General features: G+C 43.9%; 1 protein-coding gene across 9 annotated transcripts in view; it reads left to right on the forward strand.

Annotated features, from left to right (window-relative positions):
- The first annotated feature begins 669 nt into the window (after positions 1–669).
- The window catches only part of Plagl1 (PLAG1 like zinc finger 1), a 40,329-nt gene continuing 22,203 nt past the window's right edge, over positions 670–18,795 (forward strand). For 5 of the 9 annotated variants that reach the window (XM_063281356.1, XM_063281350.1, XM_063281358.1 and 2 more), the window contains exons 1-2: positions 1,031–1,222; positions 1,963–15,011. The gene's annotated coding sequence lies outside the window, so the exon portion shown is untranslated. Of the gene's footprint in view, positions 1,223–1,962; positions 15,012–18,795 lie in introns of all 9 variants that reach the window. The other 4 variants (XM_063281340.1, XM_063281341.1, XM_063281345.1 and 1 more) reach the window with 3 other exon arrangements.

Raw genomic sequence — 18,795 nt, forward strand, 5'->3', positions numbered from 1 at the left:
CGACCCTCACTAGAGAAATGTAGTCTAGGAAAGGCTTACAGTGACCATCACGTTCCTTGAATCTGGAGTTAAGATCGCACATTTTAGCTGCTCACGAGCCAAAAGCAATATAAACGGCGGTGGGAAATTGAGTCTGGGTTAGGATAGGAGAAAGTGTGCACGCAGATTAATCGCCTGTCTCACTCAGGAGACTGTGAAACTGAAACAAGTCTGGAAGCCCTCCCTGCTCCTTATTTTTTCCACGTTTTGTTCACAGACGCCCCCCTTTCCCATGCTCCCGCCCCACACCCCTTTTTAAGTGTATATGTCTTAAAAGGACAAAAGCAAACCCTGGGGATTCGTTTCAGGCTCTTCCTTCAAACTCAAAACACGATAAAACGTTTTAACTGCTTTTAAAGTATTGTGTGATGCAAGCCCGTGGTCACAAAATTTGCTTGCAATCTGTCTTGTTTCTTCGCTGGTCCACAGGGAGAACAAGGTTTCTACAGGGGCTGTCATGGGGGACTGAGCCTCAAAGCTGTTAGAGCCCTCTGTGGCCCACACCAGCGGTGGTACCACTGCCCACGCAGGAAACTGAGTTCCTTTGGCCTCTGGCTACAAGCTTCAGCCCACAAAGCATCCATCACCCCCCCCCTCCAGCCCCCACCTCCGCCCAGCCTCTGGTTTGCGATGTAGCCGAGGGAGGGTGGATCATCTCGTTGGCGATGGAGCGATCAATACTACACGCAGATATTCGGGCAGACTCGAGGCTACCTGCGCCAACGCGGCACCTAGGCGACCTTGGCTGTGCGTAGACAGCCGATGAGTCACCGCAGCGGGCTGCGTGGCTGTCCTCCCCCGCCGACCCCCGAGCCCCAACGGGGCCTCCTCATCCCACGTGACATCGGAATGGGGGGGGGGAGCAGCTCCTCTCGCAGCCCCGCCCGCAGCCTCGTCCGTGCAGCCATCCCCTTGGCTGGCTTGTTGCGCGGCAAAGCCCACGGCGTCTGTGATTTGTCACTCGGCTCGGGCAGGGACCGCCCCGAGCCTTGATTTAGACGGGTCCGGGGCGTTCTCCAGCCTCACTCGCCTGGCAGGCGGGAGAACGCTCGGGAGTTGTGGCCGTGGGCACGGGGCTCGCGGCAAGAGGAGCGGAGAGCGGGCATCTCCTGAGCGCCGTCATGGCTGCTTAGGCTGCGCCTGCCAGCGGACCGACGGTGTCGCCCGAATCCGGCTCGGATAGGTAAGTGACAGCCTTGGTGCTGCGGGGAGGTGGCGTGGCAGTGTCGCGCAGGGAGGGTTGCCGCGCACTGCGTGGACCGTGGGGTCCCGGGCCCTTCGGGCTCCGAGGTGATAAACTCCGATCCTTGGTGTCCCGGCTGCAGCCAGAGATGCAACGAAAAGGCTCTGGGTCCCTCCAAATGCGCGCCCGTGCCGCGCTAGCTTGCACGGGCGTCCGTGTGCTGCGCGGCACTTAGCCGCGGTCCTTACAACCTGGTGACGCCCCGAAAGGCGCTAAAAGTTGGCGAGAGGTGATTTGTATTCCCTTGGGCGAAACGCACTTATTCGGGATGCTTTAACGATAACTGGGCACTCCCGCTTGTGCGCTGGAAGCTTCTTGAAAACGCCAGACTCCTAAGAATTCCTAGGAGAATTTAGAGCACAACTTGTGTACTTTTTTTTTTTTCCCCCTCCAGTCAACTTTAAGGTCGCTAGTAAGGGTTTTTGGCTTTGTACTGAAAAATGCTCCAAAAATGTTGGGAATCCCCCCCCCCCTCGCAACAAATGTGCTACTTTGATGTTTTAGGAATCGAGTAAAAATTAAAAATAGAAACATCCCAGGGTAGATTCTTCTTCTAGGAATCTTCCGCTAACCCCACCCTCCAAGGCAGCTCCTATTAGCTGTCCGGGGCCTCGCCGAGGTGCTGCACCCGAAGCGCCCCCCCCCTCACCCTTTTCCCTTTTCTCTGTTTTAATCCACAGGTCTGGTTGGAGTCTGTGCCTGCTTGCTTGGCGTGTGGTAAGTGATTAATATTTTAGCAACGTATGAAATGATAAAATGATAAAATCTATTGTTTCGCGTTTTTTTTTTTGCTCTAAAACAGTGAGGAATTTTTATACTAATAAACGAGAACGTTCATTTAAGTAAAAAAAAAAAAATTAGAGTTGACGACATTTGACAGATGCATTTCCCGAAGAACTCGCTGTCCCGCTCCTCAAAGTAAACGGAGCAGCGTTGTTCCAAGCAAGGTGGTGGAGCCCGTATTTGGGAGTTGTGAAATCATTTAATTGAGACAGTGATTGACGTTTCAAGAAATTGAAAACCGCAAACAGAGAGTTTTAAAATGTCAGAATGTGTCTCAAGTCAGAGGGTCTTTGTCTTATGATACTCGCCCCCCCCCCCAGCCCCCACGCCTTGTTTACACACAGGAATGTATGTAATGCTGTTCTAAAATGTCATTCCTTACTCCGAGTCATGGTCAAAAAAAAAGTTTCAAAGCCCCCTGCCTTAGATAAATTTTCATATGCACCAGAGTGCAGGTACAAGAAGCCTTTCTGTGTAGTACCACAAAGCTGGACGACGCCTTCGTGTCCGTCTGACTGGGAATCATAAATGATGTACCACTCAGAATGGAACAGGGCACAGGAGCAAATTGAGGTAGTTTTGGGTTTCTATACGGACTCCTCTCATGGTGGAGGGGAAGAAATAAAAGCAAGTTACTGAATATCGCATGATTTCATCTATGTAAAATTCAGAACCTGGCAAGCAAAACTATTGCCTAGGGACCCACCGAGATATTAAAGTCACAAGGGAAAAAACGTAAAGGAATTGCTATGAATGTCAAGTCAATGGTGGCCACCCTGGAGGTGGGGGGGGGGGGCAGAAGGTGTGAGTGAACACTAAGAATCCCTGTGATTTTGGAAACTGTCTCATCTCCTGACCACTGGACAGTGACCTGAGCCTTGTTTCAGGGTTAGTAACCATTAATGATACACGTAGACCTAAACGTCACCCCACCCCCCACCACCAGTATATTAAAGAAAGGGAAGAAGCCCGAATACTGGGCTTTGAAATATCTCATATTTTCCACTGCGTCACAAAGATCAGGGTGAGTTACCTAGGTAACGTAACAGCATTAACGTCTCATTGTTTTTCAAGTGGGCACACTGCTGTTCATTAAAGCCATCATCTGTTCCTAGACATTAAAAAATGTTAATATATTTTAAAAGAACTTGAGAAAATTGAAATCACTCAGTGCGCTCTTTCTTAAAAATAACTTTTGGTTGGAATTACATTTTATTTAGTAATTAAGCTCAAATGAGGTTTTGTTATTTAAAAAAAAGGTAAAAACTGAAAAGGTAACAAAGCGCACAGATTTTATAATCTTCTGCTCTGGGTTGGAAAATGCTGGCGTGCCATGTTTATTTCAATTTCAGTTATTCAGTGGCTCTAGGCCATATTTCTTGTGCTCCATGTGTAACTTTAGATTTTACTATGTTACACGCTTCTCCATTTACACACCAGGACACTTCCAACGTTGCACACGTTCCTCTCGGGGAAAACATTGTTCTGAATACAGGTCACGCTTGAGGAAACTTTCAGATAATAAACAGACATCCGTCTTTGTGATGTGTGTCTTGATTTAAAAAAAAAAAAACTTGGCTGTTAATGAAATTTATTCCACAATGAATTCTGAAGTGTTTACAGTTCGCGTCTTGCCAGCAGATCTGGAACGCATGTACCCATGGGTGTGGATATGTATGTTTTGTTTACGTGGTGAAGATAGCACAAGATAAACAGTATTTTATTTTGTTTTATTATCGTTTTTTACTTGGAGAGGGAGTTGTCCCTGTGCCAGGGGCTCGGTACAGCCCCTCTGCCACGGGCGCTGCTCAGATTGGTTTGGGCGTGCACCTAGGCTCTGTGCCCATTTGTTGCCTGAAAATATTATAGCTTTTTATGTACTGTTTCTTTATTCGTGCTCTGTGGGTCAGTTTAAGAATTAAGCATGTTTTCATTAGGGTATTTTTTTTTTCTTTCACTGTGAGTGTTTGAGAGGTATTCTCTAGCTCCAGTGTGGCAGGCTGGGCAAATCCCCCTCTTGTTACCGAATCCTGATTTGTGCTGCTATTTAGCACACATATCAATACTGCTGGCTTGTTTGCCTCAGAGAGCTGCTTTGCAGTCTTAATAGTTCCTATGCGATGATGAAGGACTAACAAAGGCTTTCTGGGGACGGTAATAATATGTATTGTGTGCAGATGTGTGGCTTGACACTTTTACCCGAGGTTTCTTTTTCAAACCCGGGAAGTTTTACCCCTGACTTCGTTCTCCCCTGAGTACCTACTTTCTTCCTAGGTACCACAGTTAGAGATATTAAAATTGCTCACATGTTTTCAATCTGGCGTTTTTTGTTTTTTGTTTTTTAATTTTTATCCATGTTGAATTCTGGCTATTCTGTCTTCAGGTCCACATTCTAGTCACCAAATTGAGCACCAATTTGACTTTGCAAATACAAAATGTGGAAAGGGCAGAAGTCAAAGGGCGTGGCCTGATGAAATGTTACTCATGGAAATGCCTGTGTGCCTATCCAGAGGTGGTCACAGACCCTTTGCATGCCCCGTCCCTTCCTACTGGGGACCACCCTCCCCCGCTCGACTGTCCTGATTTCAGTCACCATGGGCTTGAAAATGTACTTTTTTTTTTTTTTTTGACTCACCTTAACATTCTTGGGAGCCATCTAATACTGCACTGTGTGCACTGTGACTTTTGTTTGTCATCCCTTTATATGTGGGACTGGCAAACTGTGGCCTGCTAGCCAATTCCAGCCCGTTACGTACATTCATATAGCGAGCTTCGCTGGAACAGTGCCAAAGCCTGCTTCTGCGTGTAGTACTGTCGCCATCAGACCCACAAAGCCTAAAGTGTTTTCCTTCTGCCTGCTAGTGGGAATTTCATTTTCTCCACTTCGACAGCATGCATTACTAGCACTTTATCCATTTTATATATATATGTGTGTGTGTGTGTGTGTGTGTGTGTGTGTGTGTGTGTGTGTGTGTATACACACATACACACACACATACATTTGAGTTTTCCGTATCAGGTTGTTACAAATTAAATTGCTTTAACACTTCCTTTTTTGAAAAACAAACGTGCTCTATTTCAACGATGCATCTCTGTACGCAGTGGCGGGGTTTCATGCAGGTAAGTGCAGGTACCTTCGGAAGCTGAAGATGCTGGGGTCCCCCTGGAGCTGGAGGTCCAGTAGGTACTGGGAACTGGGCGGGGTGGGCTGTGGAAGAGCACTGTTTGCTCTTAACTGCTGAGGTCTATCTCCATCTGCAATTGTTTTTTTTTTTAAAAACTCACTAACAGAGATATGTCTCTTCGCTACAGATTGAATGTCCCTCGTCTTAAAACCTAGCCCTTTTAAAATCTGCAAAGCTTTTGGGCACCAATATGCCTGCCACAAGTGGAAAACCCTACACCTGGCCTTAAATGATGAGTTTCAATCAAATGCAAGTGCGTAAAAATAGCATATAGGTCTGCCTTCAGGCTGTATGCATCAAGCATACGTGATACCTGGTTGAGGGGGGCTCTACAACTCAGTACGTTCACACCTAGCACCCCTGAGACTCGGGGTTCAATACCCAGCACTGCGAATAAGGAACAAAATAAACAAATAAATAAAGTACACTTCATGTGCACACTTAGGTCCCACTCCAAAAATTTCTTATGCATGTTATGACTTTTAAAAACATCAAATGATAAGGGACACATAATCAGTGCAGCCCAAGAAGTTGAATTTTTGGTGTTTGTATAGGTTTGCATGAGTATTAGGATGAGTGGCATTTACATTTTATTTTTTTGAGACCGGTCATGCCAGGTAGTGCTTGCTGGCTTAGAACTTAGTATGTATTCCAGGCTAGCTTTAAATCTCCCACCCCTGCCTCTGGGTGCTAGGATGTCACATTTTCTCTGTGAAAGAAGTGCCTGTTTACACATTTTACCAATTTAAACATTTTGTTTATTTTAATTCCTAATATAACCGGAAAGGGAGACCCACCAGGCACATGCTTGCAAATTGTTATTTTTTTTTTTTGAAATGAGGTCTCCCTGTGTAGATCTGGGACGCTGCCAACTCCCCCATGTAAATCAGGTTGGCCTTGAACTCATGGAGGGTCGCCTGCCTCTGCCTCCAGAGTGCTGATATTAAAGGTCTGTGACATCTGGCCTGCTTGTAAATATTTTTTTGCCTCTGGAATTTAGTTTGTCACTTGCCTCACACTCTCTCACGTTCCCCCCACCCCATGTATGCATGCATGTGAGAGTGCATGTGTGCGTGCGTGTGTGCGTGCGTGTGTGTGTGTGTGTGTGTGTGTGTGTGTGTGTGTTACATATGCAGGTACACTTCCTTATATGGGCAAGTATGAAGGCCAGAGGTCAGCATGTGTCTCCATCTTGGGGTTTGAGACAGGATCAGTTAACCTGGAGCTCACAGCCTTTTGCTACACTGACTGCCAGCAAGCCCCACCCATTGGCCTGTCTCTCCTTCCACAGTACTGAGGTGCTGGGCCTCACTTTTTAATGTGGGTACTGGGGATCTAAAGTCTTCATGTTTGCCCAGCAAGTGCTTCACCCACTGGGCCACCTCTCCGCCCTTGGATATTTTCATAAGTTTTAGTGAAATTCTTTGCATTTGTGTATAAGCTTTAGAGTGAGCTTACACATGTCCATTTTAAGAGTCTTTCAGAGTTTTATTAGTGATTATTGTACTAGCTTTACAGAATAAATTTTGGAAATTGTCCATGGACATCATAACGGAAAATTGCTATTCGTGAACGTAGTATTCTTTTACATTTTATAAATTCTTCAATTATTCTTACCATTATTTTGTAGATTTCTATGTAAAGAACTTATACACTGTTAAGTCTCATTATGTACATTTTATGCTATTTTAATTTTTCTCCCAGTTTTATTTCCCCTTTCTCTTGTTCAGTATAAAAACAGTAGACTTTTGTGCCTTGATCTTGTATTTTTGTCGCCTTGACAAGTTCACTCATTATTTGAGTAGTGTATATCTTAGGAAAGATTTTTCTAAGTGGGCGATTATTCCACATGTAAAGAGAAAGCTAATTTTAGAAGAGGTGTCTAGCCTTAAAATGTCTATTGAGTTTTGGAGGTATTATATAGGTAAGAAAAAAAGAAACAGATCAAAAAGGTAAATTTAAACCTTGAATTAAAAAATTATAAAATTATACAACTTTTAAGATTTGCCAAGATAGTATAGAATTCCACCCACTTCCCTGTGTTAACTTTCCTATAGAACCATTATACATTTACAAAAATAAGTTTATCATTGGCATAATACTTAGATCCAGTGGTTCTCAACCTTCCTAATGCTGCAACCTTTTAATACAGTTCATGTAGTATACGTTCTCGACATACATACCATAAAATTATTCCATGGTCACTTCACAACTATAATTTTGCTACTATCATAAATACCTTTTAATTTATATTTGTGACCTTGGGTGGGGAACCTCACAAGGTATTTACCCTTCCAATTTGTATCTTATCTGGGGACGCATGGTATCCACATCAGCGAGTGATGCATACCCAACCTTGTAGTTGCTGGGTTAGACAGAAACCATGGTTTCTCTTATGTTTCTCACCAGTTACCACATTTCCCCATTCTCCACTCTTATTGTCAAATTCAAGAGATGGGAAGGACTTCAAATAATTTAGGGATATATGTGAAAGCCACCATAGTAATTAATAGTTTGAGGGAAGCATTTTGAGGTACTACAGTCTGGTGCTTTGATAATGCTGTGAAGTCGTGAATATGTTACTTCTCCCACCCTAGGACTGACTGTTTTTCAAGTCCTGATTCTGTTCACTTAAGGACAGGGATTAGAAGCCAATATCTAGGTGCTAGGAATCCTCCAGTTGGCTGACCTCTCCCTGTTTCTAGGCCTTCCCAGTGGTGATTTTACAGATGTATGCCCCTTCAAACTTGTCCAGTTCCTTCTGCATCTAATGATGGTACTTATTCATATTTTCCCTAACGGTCATGTGTTATTCTGTCGTCTTTGTGTTCTTTCACTGACCAAGGCAATAAGCGTTTGCCATAGGGGCTGTGGCTGTTCTTGTTTCTGAATTAAATGGGAGTGCTGTCCCTCACCAGTACTCACTACCACGGACCCACAGATGAGCCCAATTTTATTAAGCCCACTCTCTCATCTATTAGATCTCAGAGCCCACTCGATTTCCTACTTTGATCCCTTTGTGGTGCAGTAAAAAATCCTGGAATTGTTTAGCTTCTCAGTGTCTTAATTTTCCCATCTGTAAAAGATCTCTCCTGTGAAGGTGGTGAGAATCCTATCCTCTAAGTGACGCCACACTCAGTTTATTTTCCCCCTTGATTTCTTAGCATCTAATAGATAACTTTGTTCCGATTATTGTTCCAATAAGCCCACGTTAATTAAACCTTGGGCCTATGTCTATGATTGGGATTTAATATACTTTCTAGTGTGATACTTATGAGTCACAAAGCAATTGTTCTTAGTAGCAAGTAGGACAATAAGTGGAAGGTTCCTAAAAGAGTTATTGCACAACTGACATGGCCACTTTCCAGACTTTCTGGAGCGATTTTTATCTGCATCTTTGATAAGAGATAGATCTAGCTTTTGCGTGCACAAATTCAACACTTGCATATATCACGGCAAATCCCCCGCTACAGAGAAAGGGAAAGTGAGTCTAGCTCATAATACCTTATCCATAGGTCGAGATTCCTTAAATCTGTGTTTAGAATTCCCACCACATATTCATTGAGCAACACCATTCTGAGCACCTTCGTGCCAGGCAGTGTCTTTTGCTTGTTGCAAAGGCATCCATGTCCTTGAGGACTTAGAAGTCAGTCAGGATTATACTGAAGACTGGAAGACGAGCCTGCCTGTTACCAATATGGGAAAACTCATTCATGTTTTTAACGGATACAGTTAAACTTTGTAACGTTCTCCTTGTTTCTGCATTCCTGTCAGCCCCACATCTTTAGGACCCTGTTCTTCTCTCCTGTATTATTCCTCCCATCCCAGCCCTTGTGAAAAGAGAGGTTCTTTGTACCTAGCCTGCCAGTGGCCCCTCCTTGCTCACGCCCAGCTTTCTTTGCTGGCCTCCGCCTATCTGCTGCTTCTTAGACTGAGTCGCCTGGTCCGGAGGTCATCACTTCTCACCTGCTCCAGAACATTCATTCCGTGGGGTCAATGGACGCACCCTTCTCCTTATCTTTGGTGCACTCACCCCCACTAATTTGCAGCCCAGACTTTCCAGATCCTGTTCTGTGGCAGCTGCGTGATAATCCTTCTAGCTAGATCAGAACCCTGTTATTGGTGATCTATGGGTTTTTTTTTCTCTCTCAAATTGTTAGGTTTCACTATCCTTTTTTTTTTTTTTTAATCTAAATATTATTTCTAGCTGGTCAGGTTCTTAAAGATTCTGTGCAAACGCCCTGCATGGTACTTACCATACAAAACACGATTGCCAAATAGCTCCCACTATTAAATACCCATGGTAATCGTGCGTGGTTTTGCAAGGTAGGTAGAATTATCTGTTTTCAATTGTGAAGAAACTCAGCCAAGAGATCAAGAAACTTGCCCAATATCACATAGTTAGCAAGTTGCAAGACTGGTTTGTCTGATTCTAAAGCTTTTTGCTTGTCCGTGCGGTATTGCCTTGGTGCTAAAAATAAATGGCTAAATGAATGAAACTACTGAGGAGAAATATTTACAGTAGAGCAAGCACAGAGGCCCCTCTGTCTTCATTGCCAGCGTGCTGCTCGGACGCTGACTTTTGAGACCGTGTTAAAGTTGTGGATTAGCCAGTTCAGCCTTCCTTTAGGTTTCCCTTCTAATTTTTATTGTTACTAATGGATGAGTTTTAAATATTCTTCATTGGGTTCACACAGACAGGGGAAACCATGCTTTACTCGATATTTCATTGTTTAGATTTTTTATTTTATTTTAGTGCTGGGATTCAAACACAAGGGGTCTTGAAAATGCTAGGCAGGTAATTCTACCACACACAACGCCTTTCCCCCACTTTTTGTGTTTTTCTCTCTTTGCCTTGCTGACTTTTAACAAATATTTGAGCTGTTTTTTTTTTTTTAAACTTTTTTGTGTGTGGTTTCTGCCAATATCCCAGTATTTGTCACTTGCTTTGGAACGGTTGACATGCAGCTGCCTAGCCACCAGAAGTGTCACCTGGGCCTAGTGGATTAAAAGGGAATTGAGGTGGTTCTTCTAAAGGGTCACAACACTGAAATGGGGCCCCACCCCTCTGGCCTTATCAAACCTTAATTACTTCTAGACCAGTGAGGTCCCTAAATGTCGTCTCCCTGGGGTTGTACTTAGGCATAGGGATGCTATGGGTTCACTCCATTTGTACCTGAGTCATCCACAGGCGGAAACGTTGAAATGGAGACAAGCTGCTTTTGTGTTTATGATGCTGTCTCCCATCGCCCGTCATGTATCTTAACAGGCATAATGTCAGTTATTTATTTATTTATTTATTTATTTATTTATTTATTTATTTATTTATTTATTTTTACAACGCCATTATTGTGGCTCCTGGTTGAGATCTTTGAGTGCTTGTGTAAGGTAGAGAGGTGATCATTTGGCCGGCCTTCTGTGAAATCTGCCTGCCTCTCATGCTTTTAGTGTAATGTCTTGTTGTGCTCTAAAGGGACGTTTCAAGCTGCAGTCTGGAGAACTGCTTTTTAAAAGCCCACGGAAGATGTTTGCAGCCCTCAGAGGATGCTAGGTAAGGACATAGGGATGTTACCATTCAGCCTGAGGCTTTGGAATCTGAGATGTACAGGGAAATTAGGGACTCCTGGCATCTCTTAGGGATTATGAAAATAATACAGATCTAAACCTAGTTTGTGATTTCTTCTTAAAATATAAGTTTATTCTCGAAAGTGTCGCTGATTGAAGGGCAGCAAGTTTGAGACAGGATACCCCAAAGGAAGCAAAATGTTTCTTCCTGGACCCTGAGTCCATCTGGTCATTGTTTTGCGAATCTTCCTGACTAAGAATAGTCACAGGTGGAAAGGAGGGTTAGAGAAATTGCCTCACTTGGGGACTGACCATTTTTTTTCTACTCACTTCCTACAAGTAGAAATGAAAGGGCCCAAGGGTCATTTTAACACTTCAACCTGAGAGGCCTTTGTCTGTGGCAGCACAACGCTCTTCCAAACTTGGATGCTTTCTTAGGTATTTATTTATATATTGTGTTTTCAGGCAGTCATATGTGCAAAGAATTCTATTTTTTTTTCCCCTTTTGAGTTATGGTTCTCAGGACTCATTCCTGTGGTTCCTTTTAGACGTCAGTGAAGCTGTCTGGGACTCCCTGGTCTCTCTTAGAAAGTTTAGTCTTTGTTTAGTCCTTCCCCTGTCCTGTGTCCATAGGCAATTTAGTTTAGCAACATTTTCCTGAACGTATGCCCTTCACCATCTTCTAGACATTCTCTGTTAGACGGATGGATCTCACTACATAGTGGAGCTGACCTTGAACTATCGAAGGTCTTGCCTCACTCCCCACCCTTATGCCTGAGAGATAGGATCTGTGTTTTTATGAATCTGACACTTAGGTAGTTGAGAGTGCTTAGTATCCCCCATAGATCCTGGGACTTCTCTCTTCCCTGAGATGGTACAGCTGGAGAAGGTCCAGCAAGAAGAATGGATCAGAGTCAGGGTCATGCTCACCCAGGCCTTAGGACAGTTCTGAGGAAGCACTGTGGCCTTTGTGCCTGGAAAAATGAGGATAGGATGTGGGGTGACCTGGTGCCAAGCTCTGTAATACTAAGTCAGCTTTGAGCTAGCATCCGGGGAGCTAAATTCTTTGATCACCCAAATTGAGGCTCTTATCTTGACTATGTAAATCCTCACAGTCCCGTTGTGATAGATAAATCAGTGTTTTTCAGGCATTGTAGTGAATTTACATCAACTCTAAATTCTCTTATCTCTTGGAGGTAATGGGACTGGGGAGTGTGTAACTCAGAGTGGCACCCTTATCACATCCGAATCTAATGGGAACAACCTAGAGAAAGGAGCTATTGCAAAGCACAAGGTCCCCAAATCCAGATGATCAAGGTCAAGTGCTTGCTCTACTAAGTGATAACAGGAAAGATTTTTATCCCCTTTCAGCCACGATTGAATTTTATCAAGGAGATAGAACCACCAATTCTTTGGGTTGTCAAGGAAATTAAGTCACACAAACAGCTCATGCAGGAATACAGGTAATTCCTTTCTCAAAAGTAATGAAGATTAGTGATCATCTAAGGAATAAGGCTGTGGTTTTTCTGCATGGAGCCTGACTTAAGAGAGGAAGGAGGTGTAGGATACTTGAAGTTCCTAGTCTGATGTCCTGAAAGAGTGCTTTAGGAAGGACCTGGGCTCCCGAGTATTTCCAAACAGACTTTTTCACCCACAGCCTTATAATCTCTCTTCATCGGCAACCTCCTGGCTTTTAAAGTGAGGGGAAGGAATCCTTGGTAGCATTAATAATTATCCTTTGATAAAGTATTTCAAAGAAGAGGCAGCTTGGGAAGTGAGTAGGAGGCAAGCCAGCGAGAATCTTCCAAAAGCTTCTCTGAGGAAGGGTAGGAGCTGAACAGAGTTGTAGAGCACTACTGAGTGTTTGCTTTTTAAGTCGGGGCACACCAGAGTATGTTGAATAGCGGGGATATGTGTCTTAGTGGAAAAAGAGGGTTTGAAAACGTAGGGAAAAGTCAAGATGGAAAGGTGGAGAATGGCTTCTGGTTCTAGGAAGATGTCGAAGTGGCTGGAGGGAAGACTGTACATCCGATAGCTTTTGTTTTTTTCAGTGAACCGTGAGGCAAGGGTGTTGATGGACATGTGTGCAAGCATTAGAAGGAGGAAGGGCAGCTGGAAGAGAGGAACGTGTGGAATGACCAAAGTATGGGGAGGCATTATGAAGCTGGGCAGCCTCCAGAGTCTTTGTGAGAGCAAGTTGGCAGTTACAGCAGTCAGTATGGACATACGTTCCCACAGTAAAGAAAGAGCATTCGAGTCACTGAGAGGCCCTGTAAAGCTTAGTTAAAACGCATTGACTAAAAATAACGGGTTCTGTACACGGAACAAATGTAAGCATTTCAGAGCGACCGATAGATTAAGAGGCAGATAACGTAGAGTCGACTCCATCCTTTACAATGAGGGAGGAGAATAGGTAGCTTCATATGGAGGGGAAGCTCAATCCAGTCCCTTGCTTTTGCATATAACTTATATGCACAGCCACCCATGCTAGTGATGAGCCCGCCTCCTTTCGCCACCTCCTGACCCGACCCCATTAAGGAGACATCTGTACACAATACACACCCTGAGCATCCGGAACAGGGTATCAGTGGCTTACTGACTGCATGCCTCTTAAGTATTCTTGACCCTAGCCAACCTGCCACAGTTATGCAAAAATACGTTGCTTCATTTTGTAAGAGGAAAATGGCTACTTTTCTTCAGTCATAATGCTGTGTCATTAAGATAATGAACCTACAGAAATTTCGTCCCCGATAAGTGTTCTACTAAATTATTACCATTATTTGGAAATTACCTTTAGGTGGGTAGATGTAACTATTGGCTAAAGAGCCTAATTTTGAAGCTTTTTGTCTCTGACTGAAAGTCCTGTTTCTCATCATCCCTGGTGGCCAGACGGATGAGCTTTTCTCAGAGGTCAGCCTGGCTGTGCATATGTAAACTACCTGAAATGGCCAGGGTTGCAATTCAAGGGCCACCGAACAGTTCATTGCTCTAATTAGGGCTCTTCTTGTTGTGTGCTGCAGCCTCTGTTTTGCTTCGTTTTTTTACCATTTTCTGTTATTTTGTGTTTGAAAACAGAACAATTTTCCATTTTGCAAATTACCTGCTCGTGTCTGGTTAATGTGCCTCACATACTTGGGAGTCTGAAACGATGTAATTGAGAATTCCAGGCCAGTTTGGGTTATAGAACGTGAGCGTATCTTTACCCAAACAAAACAGAACAGAACAAAACACTCCTATCAGTGTCCGGGGACTTTTTTTCTATTCAGTGTCTCTATGTTAAGGCGAAGTCTAGCAGTAATTGGGGGCTTTGTGGTGACAGCACAACATATTTTGATGCTGTCAATATTGACTATCTTGAGGGACAGTTGAGCCTAGACATCAGTGATCTGGTCCCAAACACTGCTAGTGTAATGATATATAACTTATGCAGCCTCTCAGTGTCTTAGTTTTCTCTTGGGTAACTCGGGGTGAGGGAGGACAGTGGCATATGTATACTAACTGAAGTAATATGTAAAAGACCGACATGGTCCTATGGTAACTCTTTAAAAGTTTCTCGTTAGAGACAGGTTGAACGTACAGAGTGAGAACTCAGAGAACATGTCCACTTTTAACAGTTAGGGTGTTAACGTAAGTTGTTCACCCTGAAATGGCCATTAGAAGAAAGGAAATTTGCTCCTGAGTTAAAACTCATTCCAATGCTTGAGAAGAGAATTCTTTAATCATGATTCAATATACAGCTCGGTAGTAGTCTCTCAAGTATGAGAGGTGTCCTTTCTCCTCCCCCCGCCATAATTAAGTGGATGCATGTTTCGTGTTGAAATGGGCATGAGCTTGATGGCGGTAGTTATGATTGGGATGTGAAAGGGCCAGGCGGGGGCCCTGAGTGTTGGTGTCTCGACTTTGGGGGTGGTGGAAGCCTGTGGTAAATGTTCAGAGATAACTGCATTACCTCCAATAAACCTGGAGAACTCTCAGAAGACTGAACTGTACTGGCAGCCTCGTAGCTGTAACATTACATACAGCTCTGCGGAATCTTGATGCTGGGGGAGGTCAAGTCAAGACTGTCTTAAAAAGTGGACTCGAATCTCTAAAGGTCTCAGAATTACCGTCAAACCCAACTGTCTCGAGATGCTCAACGATACTCTTTGTTTGTTTTCAGGTTGTTCCTGCTTGATTGGCACGGTGCCATTGGCTTCGTAAGTCCATATTCCTTTCTTTTTTTCCCCTTCCATTTATTTTTTAATCCCCCTTCCCAGGATCCCGCCCTCTCTCATCACAAGGGACTATCTTTGTAAATGACCTGGAGCAAAATGTTTTCATTATTTGGCCCATAGACTGGTATTTTAAGGTCCTTTTCACTTGATCCCCAAATGCTAGTAAATGAATTCTTTTGAGGGTAGGGACACGATTGCTTTATTCAAGGTAGCTGGAGAGAGAGGACTTCAGTGGCTAATTCTATCCATAGTGCAGTGTGTGCATACAATAGGAGCTGTGTGAGACCTAGAGACTGAACACTTGGAGTGTCCATTCCTGCAGCTGTATAGCATTGGCAAGTCTCCTCCCATTGCTAGAGCCCATTCTCTCTTCTCTGGGAAACACATTCATGCTGTCTCAGTTGGTTTCGAGGAAGCTCAAGTCGTAAGATCTCAGCTCTTTGCAAATGCGTCTGGAAGACACGCAAATGGACTGATGAGTGTGCTTGACCCTTGCCACAGGCTTTCTTTAAGTAGTAAGTTTCAGGAGTACTTTTGAAAAATAATTTGATTTAGAGGGACTTAACGAGTTTCCAGAGAACCTCGTTTGAGTCAGAGTGACCTGTAATTATGTGAAGTTGTTCATAAGACCAGCTTCCTATAATGAAGCAATCTTTGGAGGCATGTTAATTTCACAGTATCTTGTAAAGAAATTCTTGACAGATATTTCTGTCTCCGTTTCAGAAAACTAGGAAAACAGAGACGTTAGCATAGCACCTTAATCTAAAGAGCGTCAATGGTCAGATTTAACTTAACATTCTCGTTAAAACAGTCACTTGTCTTCTTCACCTATCTTCCCCTCCCCCGCCTTTATAGTTTTCTTCCCTTTGCCTTTTGTTGTCTCTCTCTTTTCTTTTTCCTTATTTAGTTTTCTGAGACAGGGTCTCATTGTAGAGTCTAGGTTGGCCTTGAACTCATGACCCAACAGCATGAGTGTCTGAGTGCCATGCTGAGATTGCTGGCCTGTAATATCGCAATCACGGCTTTGGCTTTTTTGAAAGCTCATTCCCGTCCAACCTTGAAAATAAGTGAAAGCCTTTCACACAGGGCTGTTGACTACCCTCTGTGGTACCTCTGCAGTAGTTAAAAGATGGACAAGAATCAGTGAATTCAGAGCTCAGGAAATCTGTGGTGAAGGCCCAGGAAAGTACTGAAGCTTGGAACTGGGCATGTGGGAAGGGTGTGTTCTGTGTCAAGAAGTGGGTTTTCCATACCTTTAGTTCCAATATTGTTTATTTTCTCTTCAGTTTAGGAATTTTGAAAGGTAACCCATCTCTCCTCGTGTTTGCTCAGGATGAGTGACAGACATGAACACATTTCATTACAGGGTTTGGTGAAGGTTTGCATCAAAGGAGCAGTTCTGAATTCAAGGGCAGATTTAGAAACCCTTTTAATTATGTTTGTTCAATAGAGGTAACCCCCCTTGGGAAAACACATTTTCTTTCAGACTCTGTTCGTTCACCCTGCCCCTGGCTAGCCCTCTTCACTCCCACAAATGTGTAAACACTCCTTCATACAGAGACCACTATTTAGGACCTGGTTACCCAGCTAGATTCCCCAAGTCAAAGGAAAAAAGGTAACTGTTTCAGCCCTGTTCCTATTTCTGTTTAGCAAACAGAATTTATACAAACTATACTCTTCTTTGAGCTGTGGGGCCTTCCCTGGAAATGGTGCTTTTTTGGGAAAGCCTAGACGTTAGAAATTAACACTTTTCAGTCGGGAGTGACTAGGAGCTTGTTGTAAGGTTCAGCAGCTTCTCTGGAACACAGGAGTGGATTGATAAGGGGCTGCCCTTTGGGGGACCTTCCACCACACCCACACAACTATTAAGTTGGGAATAAAGTTTCCAGAGAGTTTGGGTTCAGTGGTATGAAAGAAATTTCAGACCGTTAAGTGGACCATCGCTCCTAAAGATACTCACAAGAAAGGGAGAGTGAGAAGAAGTTTTATTTATGGAATGTCAGACGGGTCTTTGAGGCTCAGCAGGCCCTTGAAGCCTAGGACTTCCCTCAGTGTCTGTCCTCTCCCTCTGACCTTGGATGAACCAGTGAGCAGTATATTATGCCGCCGATTGTGTCCTTTAGTCATGGTTAGCATTCTGGACTGTCACTGGAATGTAGGAAACGGATGAATTTGAATTGAACCAAGAGGTGGTCCGTCCTCGGGCCCTCTCCTGGTCTCAAGGAGACCTGTCGCAGTTTGTCTGGGCTGGGCCTAATGAAAGCCTTGGAGGGAGAGAGAGGTGGGCCTTTGATCTCTTTGTCCCAGCTGCACCCTGGGAACTGACTGAAATCAATGCGCTGTTTTCCTGATGGAGTGAATGGCTCTGCCTAACTAGCTTTGTAGAACTGTGGGGGAATTCACTGCCTCTGTTTATTGACAGCTGAAAGGGAGCGCACACGGGGTGGAATGGACCTTCTTGTGAAAACCAGGCACAGGAAAAAAAATTAGACCTCAATTTAACACAGAGGAATTTGGAAATTCACCCCAAAGGAGCTGGGAGTTTCTCATGCTTACATTAGAATGACTCAAGTGTGGGGCTAGTGGGCAGTGAACAATGGAGGTTTTGTCGCAACTGTCCTATAAGTAGGAATATAGTGTGCATAATGAGTGGCCGGTAAGCAGATGTCTATTCAACACGCCCTTCTCCTTTTAAAACCGACATAAAGACAAAATGTGAGCCATGATATAATCAGGTGGTCCCTTCTTCTCTTCACGCTAAGAAGCAGCATTAACAGCATGTCTGGCTTCCCCAAAGTTTGTTTTCCATTTGTTTGTTTCAAAACATCTTTGAACTTGAGAGCTAAGTTGGTGCCAGGGACCCACCATTCCGTATTGTGATCATTGTGGGAATCCAGTGATTACACATCACAGACGGTTTTTTTTTTTTTTTTTTACAGTCTTAGGACTGCTGAGAATGTCAGCGTGTGTCAGAAGCAGATGACACAGATAGTGGACCAAGAGAGCCCCTGGAGTAACAATAGTTTGTAAATCTTAAAATTAACTACCTTCCTTTTCAGAACACCGTAAAGAAGGCTCTTTAGTTTATCACAAGGAAATACCCCACCCCTTCTTAGCTGTCTTCCCTCACTGGCTTGATGCTTGATTTCCCAGCAAGAATTTATGGCTCCTTCCTTTGGCCTCAGCCCTTTGTGCATACCTCGGCCATAGCACTTAACACGTCCCCCAGAGCTCTTTGTTTAGGTGTACTCTTTTAGCTGGAAGGTACTATATTCATTTTTTTTTTTTTTTGGTTCTTTTTTTCGGAGCTGGGGACCGAACCCAGGGCCTTGCGCTTCCTAGGTAAGCGCTCTACCACTGAGCTAAATCCCCAGCCCCACTATATTCATTTTTATATCTTCAGGCCTAGCAAAGTTCTTGGCTCAGTAAATGCAGCTGAATGAATGGGATGGATGGTTCCCTCCACATCCCTGTGAGTGTAGTGACTTAACTAGGCTTCAGCTGCGTATCCTAAATGGTAGGTAGGAAAGCCCGCTTGGTCTATAGAACCTGATCAATGCTGTTGCTTTATGGAGCAGTATCAAACACGCCCCCCAACCCCCCCCCTTTTTTTTTTGCCTTCGTTCGTTTGTGGGGCTCCATCAGCCCCTCTAGAGGAGGCATTTTAAAAGCATAAGGCAAACGTCCCTTTTGGGCCCAGCCTCTGATTTCATTCTTTTCTAAAAGATTCTTAGCGTCATATGTAGATGTTTCCACTAAGAAGATG

This window comes from Rattus norvegicus, chromosome 1 (assembly GCF_036323735.1).
Source record: "Rattus norvegicus strain BN/NHsdMcwi chromosome 1, GRCr8, whole genome shotgun sequence".
Taxonomy (NCBI): Eukaryota; Metazoa; Chordata; class Mammalia; order Rodentia; family Muridae; genus Rattus; species Rattus norvegicus.